At 55.1% G+C, this 16747-nt stretch overlaps 1 pseudogene; it reads left to right on the top strand.

The window, feature by feature from the left end:
- The first annotated feature begins 1154 nt into the window (after nucleotides 1–1154).
- Nucleotides 1155–1273, top strand: LOC122896728 (annotated as a pseudogene).
- Nucleotides 1274–16747: the final 15474 nt, after the last annotated feature.

Below are 16747 nucleotides of genomic sequence, written 5' to 3'. Positions count from 1 at the left end.
AGTCTTAAGTAGAGGTTAAGGTATTTCTAAGAGTACAAAATTCTGTTAAGTGTAATTAAGACTGATGGAAATGAGAAAAGCAACTCTGTATGTAAAAAGTAGGAGATATGTAAAAGAGAGATAAACAGCCCTAAGGCCACTGTCAGAGCTAAATCCATTCGTAAAAGAATGGAAGGGGAGACTGATCACCTCCCATTAGCCAGGGATACCAAAAGGGGAGGATGTCCAACCTGTTTGAATCTGGAAAATGCCTGACTGTGTGAATGTATCTCTATGGCTCCACCGCTTCCACTATGGAGTCTGAATGGACTGCACCCTAAATCTTGCAGGGCTTCATATGGCATAACGGTCATCTACTCCGTGGAGTAGCCCAGTCCAGGGTTTATACAGACAGACCTTAAATAAGATGCTCCTAAGTTCCCACGAGGGACACGAGCAGGACAGCATCCAGGGACAGCCCTGCTCCAATGGCAGAGCAGATCACAGCTGTTCTCTCTGGGCTCCTCCACCCAGAATCTGGGAGATGGAACAGGGGAAATTCTGTGCAATGAATTTGGACTCTGCTTAGCACCTCTGTGTTGGCTCTCAGCCCTAGAAAAACGAGAGCCTGAGGGTCCACTTTGAGTCTAGGAAGCCATCTTCCAAGAGGAAGAAAACTCTCTGAAACTCCGTGAGCTGCTCGTCCCTCTTCTCTGATGTCTGGACTCAATGGGTCACACAAGGGCCTATGGGAGGAGCTCGGGAGTCAAGGCTTCAAATCTTGGCCATCGGAGGCTGCCAGGGACCTGACCCGATTGATACACGTGCAGCTGCTGGCACGTTTCTGAATATGCTGGCTCTCTGCAGCCTCTGCATCTTTGAACAACATGTCCATCTGTCTGAAACATCATTCTGTTCCAAGCACTTAGAAACCCTCCACTACCTCCTCCTTTGTACAGAATGGGTATGACCACAAGGCATCAGTAGCCCAAGAAGGCCGGGGGCCAATGTAACTATGAACGAGAGAGATATGGTAGCTAACCAAGCCTGGACAAATTAAGGTAACAGTAGGGTATGAGAAAGTTCAGCTTCCTCCAGCAAGGGGAGGACGGTTCCATGTTATATAGGGTGTCACGTACACTCATCTGAGAATATCGGGTAAGAACCTTATGATTGTCTACGGCCATACCACCCTGAAGGCGTCAGATCTCGTCTGATCTTGGAAGCTAAGAAGGGTCGGGCCTGGTTAGTACTTGGATGGAAGACTGCCAGGGAATACCGGTTGCTTTGATCTCCAAGAGGGAATTTCTTGGGACGGTGGGCTACTGCAGGCTGTGGATGCTACCTTCACGGAGATGGCACAACCTCTCTACGAACTGGCTAAGGGAGGACTCACTATGGTAGAGTGTGGACAGCTGAGGCAGAAGGAGCATTTCGGGAATTACAAAGAGCCTTACTGTGTGCCCCAGCATTGGTCATCCCAGATGTTACCAAGCCCTTCCACTTGTATGTGAAGGCAGGGCTGACTAAAGAAGTTTTGACTCAGACTCTAGGGTATGGTGAAGGCCAGTGGTCTATCTTAGCAAGAAACTAGATCCAGTAGCAGCTGGGTTCCCCCTTTGCTTCTGCATAATTGCTGCCATGGCCCTCCTAGTCAAGGATGCATGCAAATTGACTCTGGGTCAAAATCTCATATTGACCACCACCCACGTTATCAAGGGCCTTCTCCGGACTCCACCAGACCGATGGATGACGAACGCCCGGGTAACGGGGTATCAGGCCCTTCTCCTCAATGAACCAAAAGTGGCCTTCCGACCCCCAGCAGTGCTAAATCCAGCCACACTGCTGCCAGAAGAGCTAGCTGACCACACGACTGTGGGGAGGTCTTAACCCAAGTCACAGGAATAAGGCCGGATCTCAGAGACACTCCCCTCCCGGATGCGGAAATGACTCTGTTCACAGAAGGGAGTAGTTACATGGTCAGTGGAAAAGAGGTATGCGGGGGCTGCAATGGTTTCTCCTGGGCAGAGACTCTGGATGTCAGCCCTGCCACATAGGATCTCGGTGGAAAAGCAAAGCTGATTGCATTCACCAAGGCACTACAGATGGCCGAGGCCACAGGCACTAACTGGAAACTACAGTGTGCCTACTGGCCCCAGAGCTCTGAGCAAGGAGAATGAACCAGACTCTCGAAAAGACCTTGACAAAGTTAATTCTGGAGGCTGGCGGTGGATAGAAAATCTCCTTCCTTTTACTCTCAGGGCACGATGTAATAAACAAGGTGACCCCATTTAAAATAATGTTTGGGAGCTCTGTCCTAGGTTACAGGAGGTTGCCCTAGCAGAAATGACTGATCAGTCTATACCCCAGTCACTGCAGGCATTACAGTCTGTCTTAAAAAGAAGGGATCCAAACTGCCTATACTGGAACAGAGACGGTGGAACCACATCCTTACCAACCCGGGGACTTGGTTTGGATACGTCGCTATCAAGTGGGGAATTTGGAGCCTCATTGGAAGGGACCATTTACTGTTATCCTAACCACCCCCACAGCAGTAAAAGTGGAAGGCATCAGGGCCTGGGTTCATGAGGGTCATGTCAAACGAGCTGAGAGTAAGGATGCCCTCCAGAAATGGGAAATGCAGCCAAAAGACCCCGCTGACCATAGACTGAAACTAAGACTAAAGAAACTGTGAGTGTATTGTTGCTATACTAAAGAAAATTGGGGCGATAAAATGTTAGTCTTATATGTTCAATATAAGGTAGAACCATCTGAAAAGTCAAGGATTTGACTAATCTCCAAAGAAAAGGGGGGAATGTAAGGGTGGGGCAGACTGCGTGGAGTCATCCAATCAGTAGGCCGTATGTATATCCACTGGGAAGGTTGAAATTCAATTGGCCACCTGTGTAGGGGCAGGGCTCAACCACCCCCATAAAGGTTGCTCTGCCAGGCTGCCAAGGGGGGCTCCTGCAGGAGAGCCGGGGCTGATGCAGGAGAGCCGGGGCTTCTGCAGGAGGGCCGGGGGCTGCTGCAGGAGAGCAGCGGCTGCTACAGGAGGGATGGAGTCGGTGGAGAGTGGTGAAGTCCGCGGAGAGCGGTGAAGTCGGCGGAGAGCTGTGAAGTGGAGCTGAGAGCGGTGGAAGTCGCAGAAGAGCAGGGGAGTCAACGGTGTATAGAAGAGCTGTAACAGCTCTTGTAAGAGCTATAACCGCGTTTGGCGGTCCAGCCTCCAGCCTCCGGCGGCCCAGAGCCGCCGCCGGCAGCCTCCAGCCTCGGCGGCGGCGCCGAGCACTACCGCCTGCAGCTTCCATCCTCCGGCGGCAGCCCCGAGCGCCGCCGCCTGCAGCTTCCATCCTCCGGCGGCGGCCCCGAGCGCCGCCGCCTGCAGCCTCCGGCGGCGGCCCCGAGCGCCGCGGCCTGCAGCTTCCAGCCTCCGGCGGCGGCCCCGAGCCATCGCCTGCAGCCTCCAGCCTCCGGCGGCCCAGCAGTCCAGTCGTCTGCGGTCCAGTTGTCAGCGGTCCCTCGACGCCTGCGGTCCTGAGACATCTGCGGTCCAGTTGCCAGCAGTCCCTCGACGCCTGCGGTCCTGAGACATCTGCGGTCCAGTTGTCAGCGGTCCCTTGACGTCTGCGATGCTAGCGGCCCTGCCCCGCGCTCCAGGACCCTCAGCAGTGACACAGTGAGAAACGACCTAGATGTCAGCAACCTCATTGGGAGTAGGCTCGCCGGGGTCAAAGTTGTCATCTTTTATAAAAGAAAGCCCTGACCAGTCAGTGCGATTCATGATGCTTGGCGCGAAATAAAGCTTTGCTTGACCTTCGCTTTGTATCAGTCTCGTTCCTTTGATCACGGACCCTAACAGGGATCACCACTGGTGGTGAACATCCAATATGTGTTTGGCAGGCTTAAGCGCCATATCCTACCCTTTACTCACAGTACCTAATGTGCCCTTAGTCCGTCCCTGTTCTATCTTCATTCATCAAAGGAATAAAGCTGTTATGAATGAGTACATACCTGAAGTAGATTCCCTGAACAGATACAACCTACGCATCCCCTTTAAGGGGCCTGCATAAGACATTACATGATTGCTACCCTGACCCGTCCTAGAGTTTACAATTTAGAACAGACGCATCCCTGTCGTGAGAACATACTGCAGCACAGTTCCCTCATATATTGGAAGTGTTTGAGAAGAGGTAGACACTGTGGAACATCCCAGGTCTTGAACTTCCTGTATGCATCATTGAGGCCTATGTGCCTTACCCTGTACCTCACTCAAAGGTGGCAACTTCCTCTCTGCTCCGTCCTTTGTCTATCTTCATTCCTCCACTGGAAAGACACTGTGAGAACTGATATTCCGCATGAAGGAGTTTCCCTTAAACAGAACTTGCTATAGTCCAAGGGATAGACGTCGGAGACTGGAAAGCTATGTGCGCCTACTATGGTTATCACATAGTCAGTCCCAAAAGCTTGCTTCTTTAAGAGACATAACAATGCAGTGAATCCCTCCTAAAGCACCCTTCCCACTCAGTGTTGGAAGTGTTTTAGATGCAAAAACTAAGTGCGGATCACCACTGGTGGTGAACATCCAATATGTGTTTGGCAGGCTTAAGTACCATAGCCTACCCTTTACTCACAGTACCTAATGTGCCCCTACTCCGTCCCTGTTCTATCTTCATTCCTCAAAGGAGAAACACTGTTATGAATGAGTACACACCTGAAGTTGGTTCCCTGAGCAGAAAGCTTCCTACGCATCCCCTCTAAGGGGTTGTATGAGACACTTCATGAATGCTACCCAGACACGTCTTAGAGTTTCCAACTGAGCACAGATGCATCCCTGTCGTGAGAACTTACTGTAGCACAGTTCCCTCATATATTGCAAGTTTTTGAGAAGAGGTAGTCACTGTGGAACATATCCTGTGTTGAACTTCCAGCATGCATCATACAGGCCTAAGTGCTTTTCCCTGTACTTCACTCAAAGGTGGCAACTTTCTCTCTTCTGTGTCCTTGTTCGGTCTTGTTTCCTCCACTGGAAAGACACTGTGAGAACTGACATTCCGCATGAAGGAGTTTCCCTTAAACAGAACTTGCTATAGTCCAACGGATAGACGTCGGAGACTGGAAAGCTATGTGCGCCTATTGCGGTTACCACAGAGTCAGTCCCAAAAGCTTCCTCCTTTAACAGACGTAACACTGCAGTGAATCCCTCCTAAAGCACACTTCCCTCTCAGTGTTGGAAGCGTTTTAGATGCAGAAACTAAGTGCGGATCACCACTGGTGGTGAACATCCAATATGTGTTTGGCAGGCTTAAGCGCCTTAGCCTGCCCTTTACTCACAGTACCTAATGTGCCCTTAGTCCGTCCCTGTTCTATCTTCATTCCACAAAGGAGAAACACTGTTATGAATGAGTACGCACCTGAAGTAGGTTCCCTGAGCAGATACCTTCCTACGCATCCCTTCTAAGGGGCTTGTATGAGAACTTCATGATTGTTACCCAGACACGACTAGAGTTCCCAAGAGCAGAGACGCAGCCCTTTTTTGAGAACATACTGTAGCACTGTTCCCTCATATATTGGAAGTGTTTTGGGAAGAGGTAGACACTGTGAAACATCCCAGGTGTTGAACTTCCTGAATGCATCATAGAGGCCTAAGTGCCTTACCCTGTACTTCACTCACGGGTTGCAATGTTCTCTCTGTCCGACCTTGTTCTATCTTCTTTCCTCCACTGGAAAGACACTGTGAGAAGTGACATTCCGCATGAAGGAGTTTCCCTTAAACAGAATTTGCTATGGTCCAACGTATAGACGTTTTAGACTGGAAATCTATGTGCGCCTATTGCGGTTACAACAGAGTCAGTCCCAAAAGCTTCCTTCTTTAACAGAAGTAACACTGCAGTGAATCCCTCCTAAAGCACACTTCCCTCTCAATGTTGGAAGCGTTTTAGATACAAAACTTAAGTGCGGATCACCACTGGTTGTGAACATCCAATATGTGTTTAGCAGGCTTAAGCGCCATAGGCTGCCCTTTACTCACAGTACCTAATGTGCCCTTAGTCCGTCACTGTTCTATCTTCATTCCTCAAAGAAAAAAACGCTGTTATGAATGAGTACGCACCTGAACTAGGTTCCCTGAGCATATACCTTCCTACATATCCCCTCTAAGGGCCCTCTATGAGAAACTTCATGATTGCTACCCAGACCCGTCCTAGAGTTTCCAACTGAGTACAGACGCATCCCTGTCTTGAGAACATACTGTAGCACAGTTCCCTCATATATTGGAAGTGTTTTAAGAAGAGGTAGACACTGTGGAACATGCTAGGTGTTGAACTTCCAGTATGCATAATAGAGGCCTAAGTGCCTTACCCTGTACTTCACTCAAAGGTGGCAACTTTCTCTCTGCTCCGTCCTTGTTCGATCTTCTTTCCTCCACTGGAAAGACATTGTGAGAAATGACATTCCGCATGAAGGATTTTCCCTTTAACAGAACTTGCTATAGTCCAACGGATAGACGTCGGAGACTGGAAAACTATGTGCGCCTATTGCGGTTACCACAGAGTCAGTCCCAAAACCTTCCTTCTTTAAGAGACATAACACTGCAGTGAATCCCTCCTAAAGCACACTTCCCTCTCAGAGTTGGGAGCGTTTTAGACGCAGAACCTAAGTGCGGATCACCACTGGTGGTGAACATCCAATATGTGTTTGGCAGGCCTAAGCGCCATAGCCTTCCCTTTACTCCCAGTACCTAATGTGCCCCTATCCGTCCCTGTTCTATCTTCATTCCTCAAAGGAGAAACACTGTTATGAATGAGTACGCACCTGAAGTAGGTTTCCTGGGCAGATACCTTCCTACGCATCCCCTCTAAGGGGTTGTATGAGACACTTCATGAATGCTACCAGACATGTCTTAGAGTTTCCAACTAGGCACAGGCGCATCCCTGTCGTGAGAACTTACTGTAGAACAGTTCCCTCATATATTGGAAGTGTTTTGAGAAGAGGTAGTCACTTATGAACATCTCCTGGGTTGAACTTCCAGCATGCATCATAGAGGGCTAAGTGCCTTTCCCTGTACTTCACAAAAAGCTGGCAACTTTATCTCTGCTGCGTCCTTGTTCGGTCTTCTTTCCTCCAGTGGAAAGACACTGAGAGAAGTGACATGCCACATGAAGGAGTTTCCCTTAAACAGAACTTGCTATAGTCCAACGGATAGACGTCTGAGACTGGAAAGCTATGTGCGCCTATTGCGGTTACCACAGAGTCAGTCCCAAAAGCTTCCTCCTTTAACAGACGTAACACTGCAGTGAATCCCTCGTAAAGCACACTTCCCTCTCAGTGTTGGAAGTGTTTTAGATGCAGAAACTAAGTGCGGATCACCACTGGTGGTGAACATCCAATATGTGTTTGGCAGGCTTAAGCGCCATAGCCTGCCCTTTACTCACAGTACCTAAAGTGCCCTAGGCCCGTCCCTGTTCTATCATCATTCCTGAAAGGAAAAACGCTGTTATGAATGAGTACATACCTGAAGTATGTTCCCTTATCAGATACCTTCATGCGCATCCCCTCTAATGGGCCTCTATGAGACACTTCATGATTGCTACCCAGACCCGTCCTAGAGTTTCCAACTGAGCAGAGATGCATCCCTTTCGTGAAAACATACTGTAGCACAGTTCCCTCATATATTGGAAGTGTTTTGAGCAGAGGTAGACACTGTGGAACATCCCAGGTGTTGAACTTCCTGTATGCATCATAGAGGCCTAAGTGCCTTACCATGTACTTCACTCTTGGGTTGCAACGTTCTCTCTGTCCGTCCTTGTTCTATATTCTTTAATCCACTAGAAAGACACTGAGAGAAGTGACATTCCGCATGAAGCAGTTTCCCTTTAACAGAACTTGCTATACTCCAACGGTAGACGTCTACACTGGAAAGCAATGTGCACCTATTGCAATTACCACAGAGTCAGTCCCAAAAGCTTCCTTTTTTAACAGACGTAACACTGCAGTGAATCCCTCCTAAAGCACACTTCCCTCTCAGTGTTGGAAGCGTTTTAGACGCAGAAACTAAGTGCGGATCACCACTGGTGGTGAACATCCAATATGTGTTTGGCAGGCTTCAGCGCCATGGCCTGCCCTTTACTCACAGTACCTAATGTGCCCTTAGTTCTTCCCTGTATATCTTCATTCCTCAAAGGAGAAACACTGTTATGATTCAGTACGCACCTGAAGAAGGTTCCCTGAGCAGATACCTTCCTACCCATCCCCTCTAAGGGGCCTGTATGAGATACTTCATGTTTGCTACTCATACCCGTCCTAGGGTTTGCAACAGAGCACAGACGCACCCTTGTTGTGAGAACATACTGTAGCACAGTTACCTAATGTATTGGAAGTGTTTTGAGAAGAGGTAAGCACGATGAAACTTACCCGGTGTTGAAATTCCAGTATGCATCATAGAGGCCTTAGTGCCTTACCCTGTACTTCACTCAGGGGTTGCAACGTTCTCTCTGTCCGTCCTTGTTCTATCTTCTTTCCTCCACTGGAAAGACACTGTGAGAAGTGATATTCTGCATGAAGTAGTTTCCCTTAAACAGAACTTGCTATAATCCAACGGATAGACTTTTGAGACTGGAAAGCTATGTGCGCCTATTGCGGTTACCACAGAGTCAGACCCAAAAGCTCCCTCTTTACCAAATGTAACAAAGCAGTGAATCCCTCCTAAAGCACACTTATCTCTCAGTTGGAAGCATTTTAGACGCAGAAACCAAGTGCGGATCACCACTGGTGGTGAATATCCAATACGTGTTTGGCAGGCTTAAGCGCCATAGCCTGCCCTTTACTCCCAGTACCTAATGTGCCCCTAGTCCGTCCCAGATCTGTCTTCATTCCTCAAAGGAGAAACACTGTTATGAATGAGTACGCACCTGAAGTAGGTTCCCTGAGCAGATACCTTCCTACGCATCCCCTCTAAGGGGCCTGTATGAGACACTTCATGATGGCTACCCAGACACGTCCTAGAGGTTCCAACTGAGCACAGACGCATCCCTGTCGTGAAACTTACTGTAGCACAGTTCCCTCATATATAGGAAGAGTTTTGAGAAGAGGTAGACACTGTGGAACATCCTAGGTGTTGAACTTCCTGTATACATCATAGAGGCCTAAATGCCTTACCCTGTACTTCACTCAAAGGTGGCAACTTTCTCTCTGCTGCGTACTTTTTCGATCTTCTTTCCTCCACTGGAAATACAATGTGAGAACTGACATTCCGCATGAAAGAGTTTCCCTTAAACAGAACTTGCTATAGTCCAATGGATAGACGTCGGAGACGGAAAGCTATGCGCGCCTAATGCGGTTATCAGAGTCAGTCTCAAAAGCTTCCTTCTTTAAGAGACATAACACTGCAGTGAATCCCTCAAAAAGCACAGTGCTGGAAGTGTTTTAGATGCAGAACCTAAGTGCGGATCACCACTGGTGGTGAACATCCAATATGTGTTTGGCAGGCTTAAGCGCCATAGCCTGCACTTACTCACAGTACCTAATGTGCCCCTAGTCCGTCCGTCTTCTATCTTCATTCCTCAAAGGTGAAACACTGTTATGAATGAGTACGCACCTGAAGTAAGTTCCCTGAGCAGATACCTTCCTTCGCATCCCCTCTAAGGGGCCCGTATGAGACATTTCATGATGGCTACCCAGACACGTCCTAGAGATTCTAACTGAGCACAGATGAATCCCTGTCGTGAGAACTTACTGTAGCACAGTTCCCTCATATATTTGATGGGTTTTGAGAAGAGGTAGACACTGTGGAACTACTCCGGTGTTGAACTTCCTGTATGCATCATAGAGGCCTAAGTGCCTTACCCTGTACTTCACTCACGGTTTGCAACGTTCTCTCTGTCCGTTCTTGTTCTATCTTCTTTCCTCCACTGGAAAGACACTGTGAGAAGTGACAATCCACATGTGAACTCGTTTCGGGTGTCACACGTCTGCAGGGCCGCCCCCCAGGGCTTGGCCTGGCCCGGCATCGCGAGAGCTCGCTCACGAACCCAGCCAAGGAGCCCTCCGCGCGGCAGACTTCGGCGAGGCCGATGCCTACTGCTTCTTGGCCAGTGGTGGTCCCCTACTTGGCGCAGTCCCATGGGGCCAGGGCTTTCCCGAGACTCGGGCTCGAAATTTCGCCGGCTTCCCAGCCTTCAGCTTCCGGGGTCCTGTCCCTCTGTGCCTCCCTCTTGGGAATCCTGAGTTCCGTGGCAACGCCTCAGCCTCACGCCCCAGCAAAATGGTGCATTTCGGCGCTATGGATAAGCCTTGAAGCGAGAGAAACCTGCTTGACCAAACTGAGGACAGCCCCATCTTGGGCGCCCCATCAACCCGAAAAGTCGGAGGCGCATGCCCTGACCCCACCCGCCGCTCAACTCTGCTCCAAGAACGCTCCCGGGCACCAGAGTCACCTGATGGGCCACGTCGTTTCCTCGCGTTTTCCAGTCAGCCGCAGTATGCACTGGGCGAGAAGGGGCCCTGAGCCATGGAGAGCCGGGTGGTCCGCAGTTCTGCCCATCGCTGGCCAATTCTCACGAGCGTTCTGCCCAAACCAACCCCGGTTTGGGCAGAACGCTCATGAGAATGAGCCGGCAAACGCCCGGCGAACTCGCTTCGGGCTAGCTCATCCGCAGGTCCGCCCCCCCGGGGCTTGTCCTGGCATCGCGAGCGCTCGCGCACAAACCTCGCCAGGAAGCCCTACGCGAGGCAGGCTGAGGCGAGGCCGACGCCTCCTGCTGCTCGGCGCTGGTGTCCCCTACTTAGCGCCTTCCCATGGGGCCAGGGCTGCCCCGAGACTCGGGCTCGATATTTCACCTGCTTCCCAGCCTTCAGCTTCCGGGGTCCTGTCCCTCTCTGCCTCCATCTGGGTAATCCTGAGTCCCACGGCCACGCCTCTCCCTCCCACCCCGGGGCCAATGGTGCATATCGGCGCTTCGGACAAGCCTTGGAGAGAAACCTGCATGACACAACTGCGGACAGCCCCATCCTTGGGTGCCCCATCAGCCCGAAAATGCGGAGGCGCATGCTCTGCCGCCACTCGTAAGTCAACTCTGCTCTGGGACGCTCCCCTGCGCCGGCGCCCACTGGTGGACCCTGGCTGTTCAGGTATTTTCCGGGGGCCGCAGCATGCCCTGGGAGAGAAGGGGCCCTGGGCCACGAGAGCAGGGAGGTCCGCAGGACTGCCCAACGCCTGCCAATTCTCACGAGCGTTCTGCCCAAACCGATCCTGGTGTGGGCAGAACGCTGGTGAGAATTGGCAGGAAAACACCCGGCGAACTGGCTTCGGGCGCCGCACCTCTGCATGGCCGCCTGCCAGTGCATGGCGTGACTTGGCGAGTCATCGCGCAACAACCCCGCCAGGAAGCCCTCCGCGAGGCAGGCTGTGGCGAGGCCGATGCCTCCTGCTAATCCTCCTGCAGGGGTCCTCTTCCTTGCGCTGTTCCATGGGGCCGGGCCTGCCACGAAGCCCGGGCTCACAGTTTCGCCTGTTACCCAGCCATCTGCTTCTGGGTTCCTATCCCTCGGTGCCTCCATCTGGGGAACCCTGATTCCCACGGCCACGTTCCCACTCCCACACCGGCGCCAACGGTGCCTTTCGTGCTTCGGACAACCTCAGAGTGAGAGAAACCTGCGTGCCCCCACTGAGGTCAGCCCCATCCTTGGGCGCCTGATCCTCCCTCAAGTCAGAAGCGTAGGCCCGGCCGCCACCCGTCCTTCAAATCTGCTCCGGGAACGCTCCCCAGTGCTGGGGCCTCCTGGTGGTTCGCGACGTTTTCGCGCATTCCTTGCGGCCACCCCATGATCCGTGCGAGAATTGGCCCTGGGCAATGGAGAGCAGGGCAGTCCGCAGGTCTGCGAAACGCTGGCCAATTCTCACGAGCGCTCTGCCCAAACCAATACCGGTTTATGCAGAACGCTCATGAGAATAGGCCAGAAAACGCCTTGCGAACTTGCTTCGGGAATCACACGTCTGCAGGGCCGCACCCCAGGGCCTGGCCCGGCATCGCGAGTACTCGCTCACGAACCCCGCCAAGGAGCCCTCTGCGAGGAAGTCATGCGGCGAGGCCGATGCCTCCTGCTTCTCGGCCGGCGGGGGTCCCCTACTTGTCGCAGTCCCGTGGGGCCAGGTCTGCCCCGAGACTCGGGCTTGAAATTTCGCCGGCTTCCCAGCCTTCTGCTTCCGGGGTCCTGTCCCTCTGTGTCTCCCTCTTGGGGATCCTGAGTTCCGTGGCAACGCCTCCGCCTCACGCCCCGGCGTAAACGGTGCATTTCGGCATTTCGGACAAGCCTCGAAGCGAGAGAGACCTGCATGACCCAACTGAGGACAGTGCTATCCTTGGGCGCTCCATCAGCCTGAAAAGACAGAGGAGCACGCCCTGCCCCCACCCGCCCTGATACTCTGCTTCGGAAACGCTCCTGTGCGCCGGCGCCCTCTGGTGGGCCGCGTCGTTTCCTCGGGTTTTCAGGCGGCCGCAGCATGCCCTGGGCAAGAAGGGTCCCTGCGCCACGGAGAGCCGGGCGGTCCGCAGGGTTGCCCAACGCCGGCCAATTCTCACGAGCGTTCTGCCCTAACCGATCCTGATTTGGGCAGAACGCTCGTGAGAATGGGCCGGAAAACGCGCGGCGAACTCGCTTGGGGCGCAGCTCTTCCGCAGGTCAGCCCCCCGGGGCTTGTCCTGGCATCGCGAGCGCTCGCGCACGAACCTCGCCAGGAAGCCCTCCACGGGGCAGGCTGAGGTGAGGCCGACGCCTCCTGCTCCTCGGTGCTGGTGTCCCCTACTTTGCGCCGTCCCAGGGGGCCAGGGCTGCCCCTAGAATCGGGCTTGATATTTCACCTGCGTCCCAGCCTTCGGCTTCTGGGGTCGTGTCCCTCTGTGCCTCCATCTGGGGAATCCTGAGTCCCTCGGCCACGCTTAGCCCTCCCATCCCGGCCCCAATGGTGCATATAGGCGCTTCGGTCAAGCCTCGGAGAGAGAGAAACCTCAATGAACAAAATGCGGACAGCCCCATCCTTGGGTGCCCCATCACCCCGAAAAGACGGAGGCTCATGCCCTGCCGCCACTCGTCCGTCAACTCTGCTCTGGGATCGTTCCCCTGTGTCGGCGCCCCCTTGTGGGCCTCGGCGATTCTGGCATTTTCCGGGGGCCGCCCCATGCCCTGGGAGAGAATGGGCCCTGGGCCACGGAGATCAGGGAGGTCCGCAGGACTGCCCAACGCCTGCCAATTCTCACGAGCATTCTGCCCAAACCGTTCCTGGTGTGGGCAGAACGCTGGTGAGAATTGGCAGAAAACCCCTGGCGAACTGGCTTCGGGTGCCAAACCTCTGCATGGCGGCCCCCCGTGCATGGCGTGCCATGGCGAGCCATCGCGCTCCCACCCCGCCAGGAAGCCCTCCGCGAGGCAGGCTGTGGTGAGGCCGACGCCTCCTGATAATCCTCCTGCGGGGGTCTTCTCCCTGGCGCTGTTCAATGAGGCCTGGCCCGCCACGAAGCCCGGCCTTGCAGTCTCGCCTGCTACCCGGCCGTCTGCTTCTGGGTTCTTGTCCCTCGGTGCCTCCATCTGGGGAAACCTGACTCCCGGGGCCACGCCTCCCTCTCCCACACCGGCACCAATGGTGCCTTTCGGTGCTTCGGACAACCTCAGAGCGAGAGAAACCTGCGTGCCCCCACTGAGGTCAGCCCCATCCTTGGGCACACGATCCTCCCTAAAGTCGGAAACGTAGGCCCAGCTGCCACCCATCCTTCAACTCTGCTCCGGGAACGCTCCCCAGCGCCAGGGCGCCCGGGTGGGCAGCGACGTTTTCGCGCATTTTCTGGGCGGCCGCCCCAAGCTCGAGGCGATTGACGGCCGTGGGCCATGGAGAGCAGGGTGTTCCGCAGGGCAGCCCAACGCCGGCCAATTCCCACGAGGGTTCTGCCCAAACCGATCCCGTGAGAATTGGCCGGAACACGCCATTGGAACTCGTTTCGGGTGTCACACGTCTGCAGGGCTGCCCCCGAGGGCCTGGCCTGGCCCGGCATCACGAGAGCTCGCTCACAAACCCGCCAAGGAGCCCTCTGCGCGGCAGACTTCGGCGAGGCCGATGCCTACTGCTCCTCGGCCAGCGGGGGTCCCCTACTTGGCGCAGTCCAATGGGGCCAGGGCTGTCCCGAGACTCGGGCTCGAAATTTCGCCGGCTTCCCAGCCCTTCGCTTCCGGGGTCCTGTCCTTCTATGCCTCCGTTTTGAGAATCCTGAGTTCCGTGTCAACACCTCCGCCTAACACCCCGGCGCAATCGGTGCATTTCGGTGCTTCGGACAAGCCTCGAAGCGAGAGAAACCTGCATGACTCAACTGAGGACAGCCCCATTTGGGCGCCCCATCAACCCGAAAAGTCAGAGGTGCATGCCCTGTCCCCACCCGCCGCTCAACTCTGCTCCAAGAACACTCCCGGGTGCCGGCGCCACCGGATGGGCTACGTCGTTTCCTCGCGTTTTCCAGGCGGCCGCAGTATGCACTGGGCGAGAAGGGGCCCTGAGCCACGGAGAGCCGGGCGTTCCGCAGGTCTGCCCATCGCTGGCCAATTATCATGAGCGTTCTGCCCAAACCAACACCGGTTGGTTCGTGAGAATGGGCCGGAAAACGCGCGGCGAACTCGCTTCGGGCTAGTTCGTCCGCAGGTCCGCCCCCCCGGATCTTGTCCTGGCATCCCGAGCGCTCGCGCACAAACCTCGCCAGGAAGCCCTCCGGGAGGCTGGCTGAGGCGTGGCTGATGCCTCCTGCTCCTCGGCGCTGGTGTCCCCTACTTGGGGCCGTTCCATGGGGCCAGGGCTGCCCCGAGACTCGGGCTGGATATTTCACCTGCTTCCCAGCCTTCAGCTTTCGGGGTCCTGTACCTCTGTGCCTCCATCTGGGGAATCCTGAGTCCCGCCACCACGCCTCACCCTCCCACCCCAGCCCCAATGGTGCATATGGGCGCTTCGGACAAGCCTTGGAGAGAGAGAAACCTCCATGACCCAACTGCGGACAGCCCCATCCTTGGGTGCCCCATCAGCCCGAAAAGACGGAGGCGCATGCTCTGCCGCCACTCGTAAGTCAACTCTGCTCACGGACGCTCCCCTGTGCCGGCGCCCACTGAAGGACCCCCGCGTTTCAGGCATTTTCCGGGGGCCGCAGAATGCCCTGGAAGAGAAGGGGTCCTGGGCCATGGAGAACAGGGAGGTCCGCAGGACTGCCCAACGCCTGCCAATTCTCACGAGCGTTCTGCCCAAACCGATCCTGGTGTGGGCAGAACGCTGGTGAGAATTGGCAGGAAAACACCCGGAGAACTGGCTTCGGGCGACGCACCTCTGCATGGCCGCCCCCCCCGTGCATGGCGTTCCATGGCGGGCCATCATGCAAAAACCCCGCCAGGAAGCCCTCCGCCCTCCTGCGGGGGTCCTGTCCCTTGCGCTGTTCCATGGGGCCGGCCCGCCACGAAACCCAGGCTCGCAGTTTCGCCTGCTACCCAGCCATCTGCTTCTGGGTTCCTATCCCTCAGTGGATCCATCTGGGGAACCTGATTCCCACGGCCACATTCCCACTCCCACACCGGCGCCAACGGTGCCTTTTGGCACTACGGACAACATCAGAGCTAGTGAAACCTTCGTGCCCACACTGAAGTCAGCCCCACCCTTGAGCGCCCGATCCTCCCTCAAGTCAGAAGCGTAGGCCCGGCCGCCACCCGTCCTTCAACTCTGCTCCGGGAACGCTCCCCAGTGCCGGGGCCTCCTGGTGGGCCGCGAAGTTTTCACACATTCCGGGCGGCCGCCCCATGCTCCGGTCGAGAACCGGCCCTGAGCCATGGAAAGCAGGGCAGTCCACAGGGCAGCGAAACGCCGGCCAATTCTCACGAGCGCTCTGCCCAAACCGATACCGGTTTATGCAGAACGCTCGTGAGAATTGGCCAGAAAACGTGTTGCGAACTTGGCTTCCGGGGTCGTGTCCCTCTGTGTCTCCATCTGGGGAATCCTGAGTCCCTCAGCCACGCCTAGCCCTCCCATCCCGGCCCCAATGGTGCATATTGGCGCTTCGGTCAAGCCTCAGAGAGAGAGGAACCTCAATGAACAAAATGCGGGCAGCCCCATCCTTGAGTGCCCCATCAGCCCGAAAAGACGGAGGCGCATGCTCTGCCGCCACTCGTAAGTCAACTCTGCTCACGGACGCTCCCCTGTGCCGGCGCCCACTGGTGGCCCCCGGCTTTCAGGCATTTTCATTGGACCGCAGCATGACCTGGGAGAGAAGGGGTCCTGGGCCACGGAGAGCAGGGAGGTCCGCAGGACTGCCCAACGCCTGCCAATTCTCACGAGCGTTCTGCCCAAACCGTTCCTGGTGTGGGCAGAACGCTGGTGAGAATTGTCAGGAAAACACCCGGCAAACTAGCTTCGGGTGCCGCACCTCTGCATGGCCGCCACTCCGTTCATGGCGTGCCTTGGCGGGCCATCGCGCTCCCACCCCGCCAGGAAGCCCTCCGCGAGGCAGGCTGTGGCGAGGCCGACGCCTCACCTAATCCTCCTGCGGGGGTCCTCTCCCTTGCGCTGTAACATGGGGCTGGGCCCGCCACGAAACCCGGGCTCGCAGTTTCGCCTGCTACCCAGCCATCTGCTTCTGGGTTCCTATCCCTCGGTGCCTCCATCTGCGGAACCCTGATTCCCACGTTCCCCCTCCCACACCGGCGCCAACGGTGCCTTTCGGCGCTTCGGACATGCTCAGAGCGAGAGAAACCTTCG

This window comes from Neovison vison, chromosome 1 (assembly GCF_020171115.1).
Source record: "Neovison vison isolate M4711 chromosome 1, ASM_NN_V1, whole genome shotgun sequence".
NCBI classification, from domain to species: domain Eukaryota; kingdom Metazoa; phylum Chordata; class Mammalia; order Carnivora; family Mustelidae; genus Neogale; species Neogale vison.
This window is presented reverse-complemented; position numbering and strand designations above follow the sequence as displayed.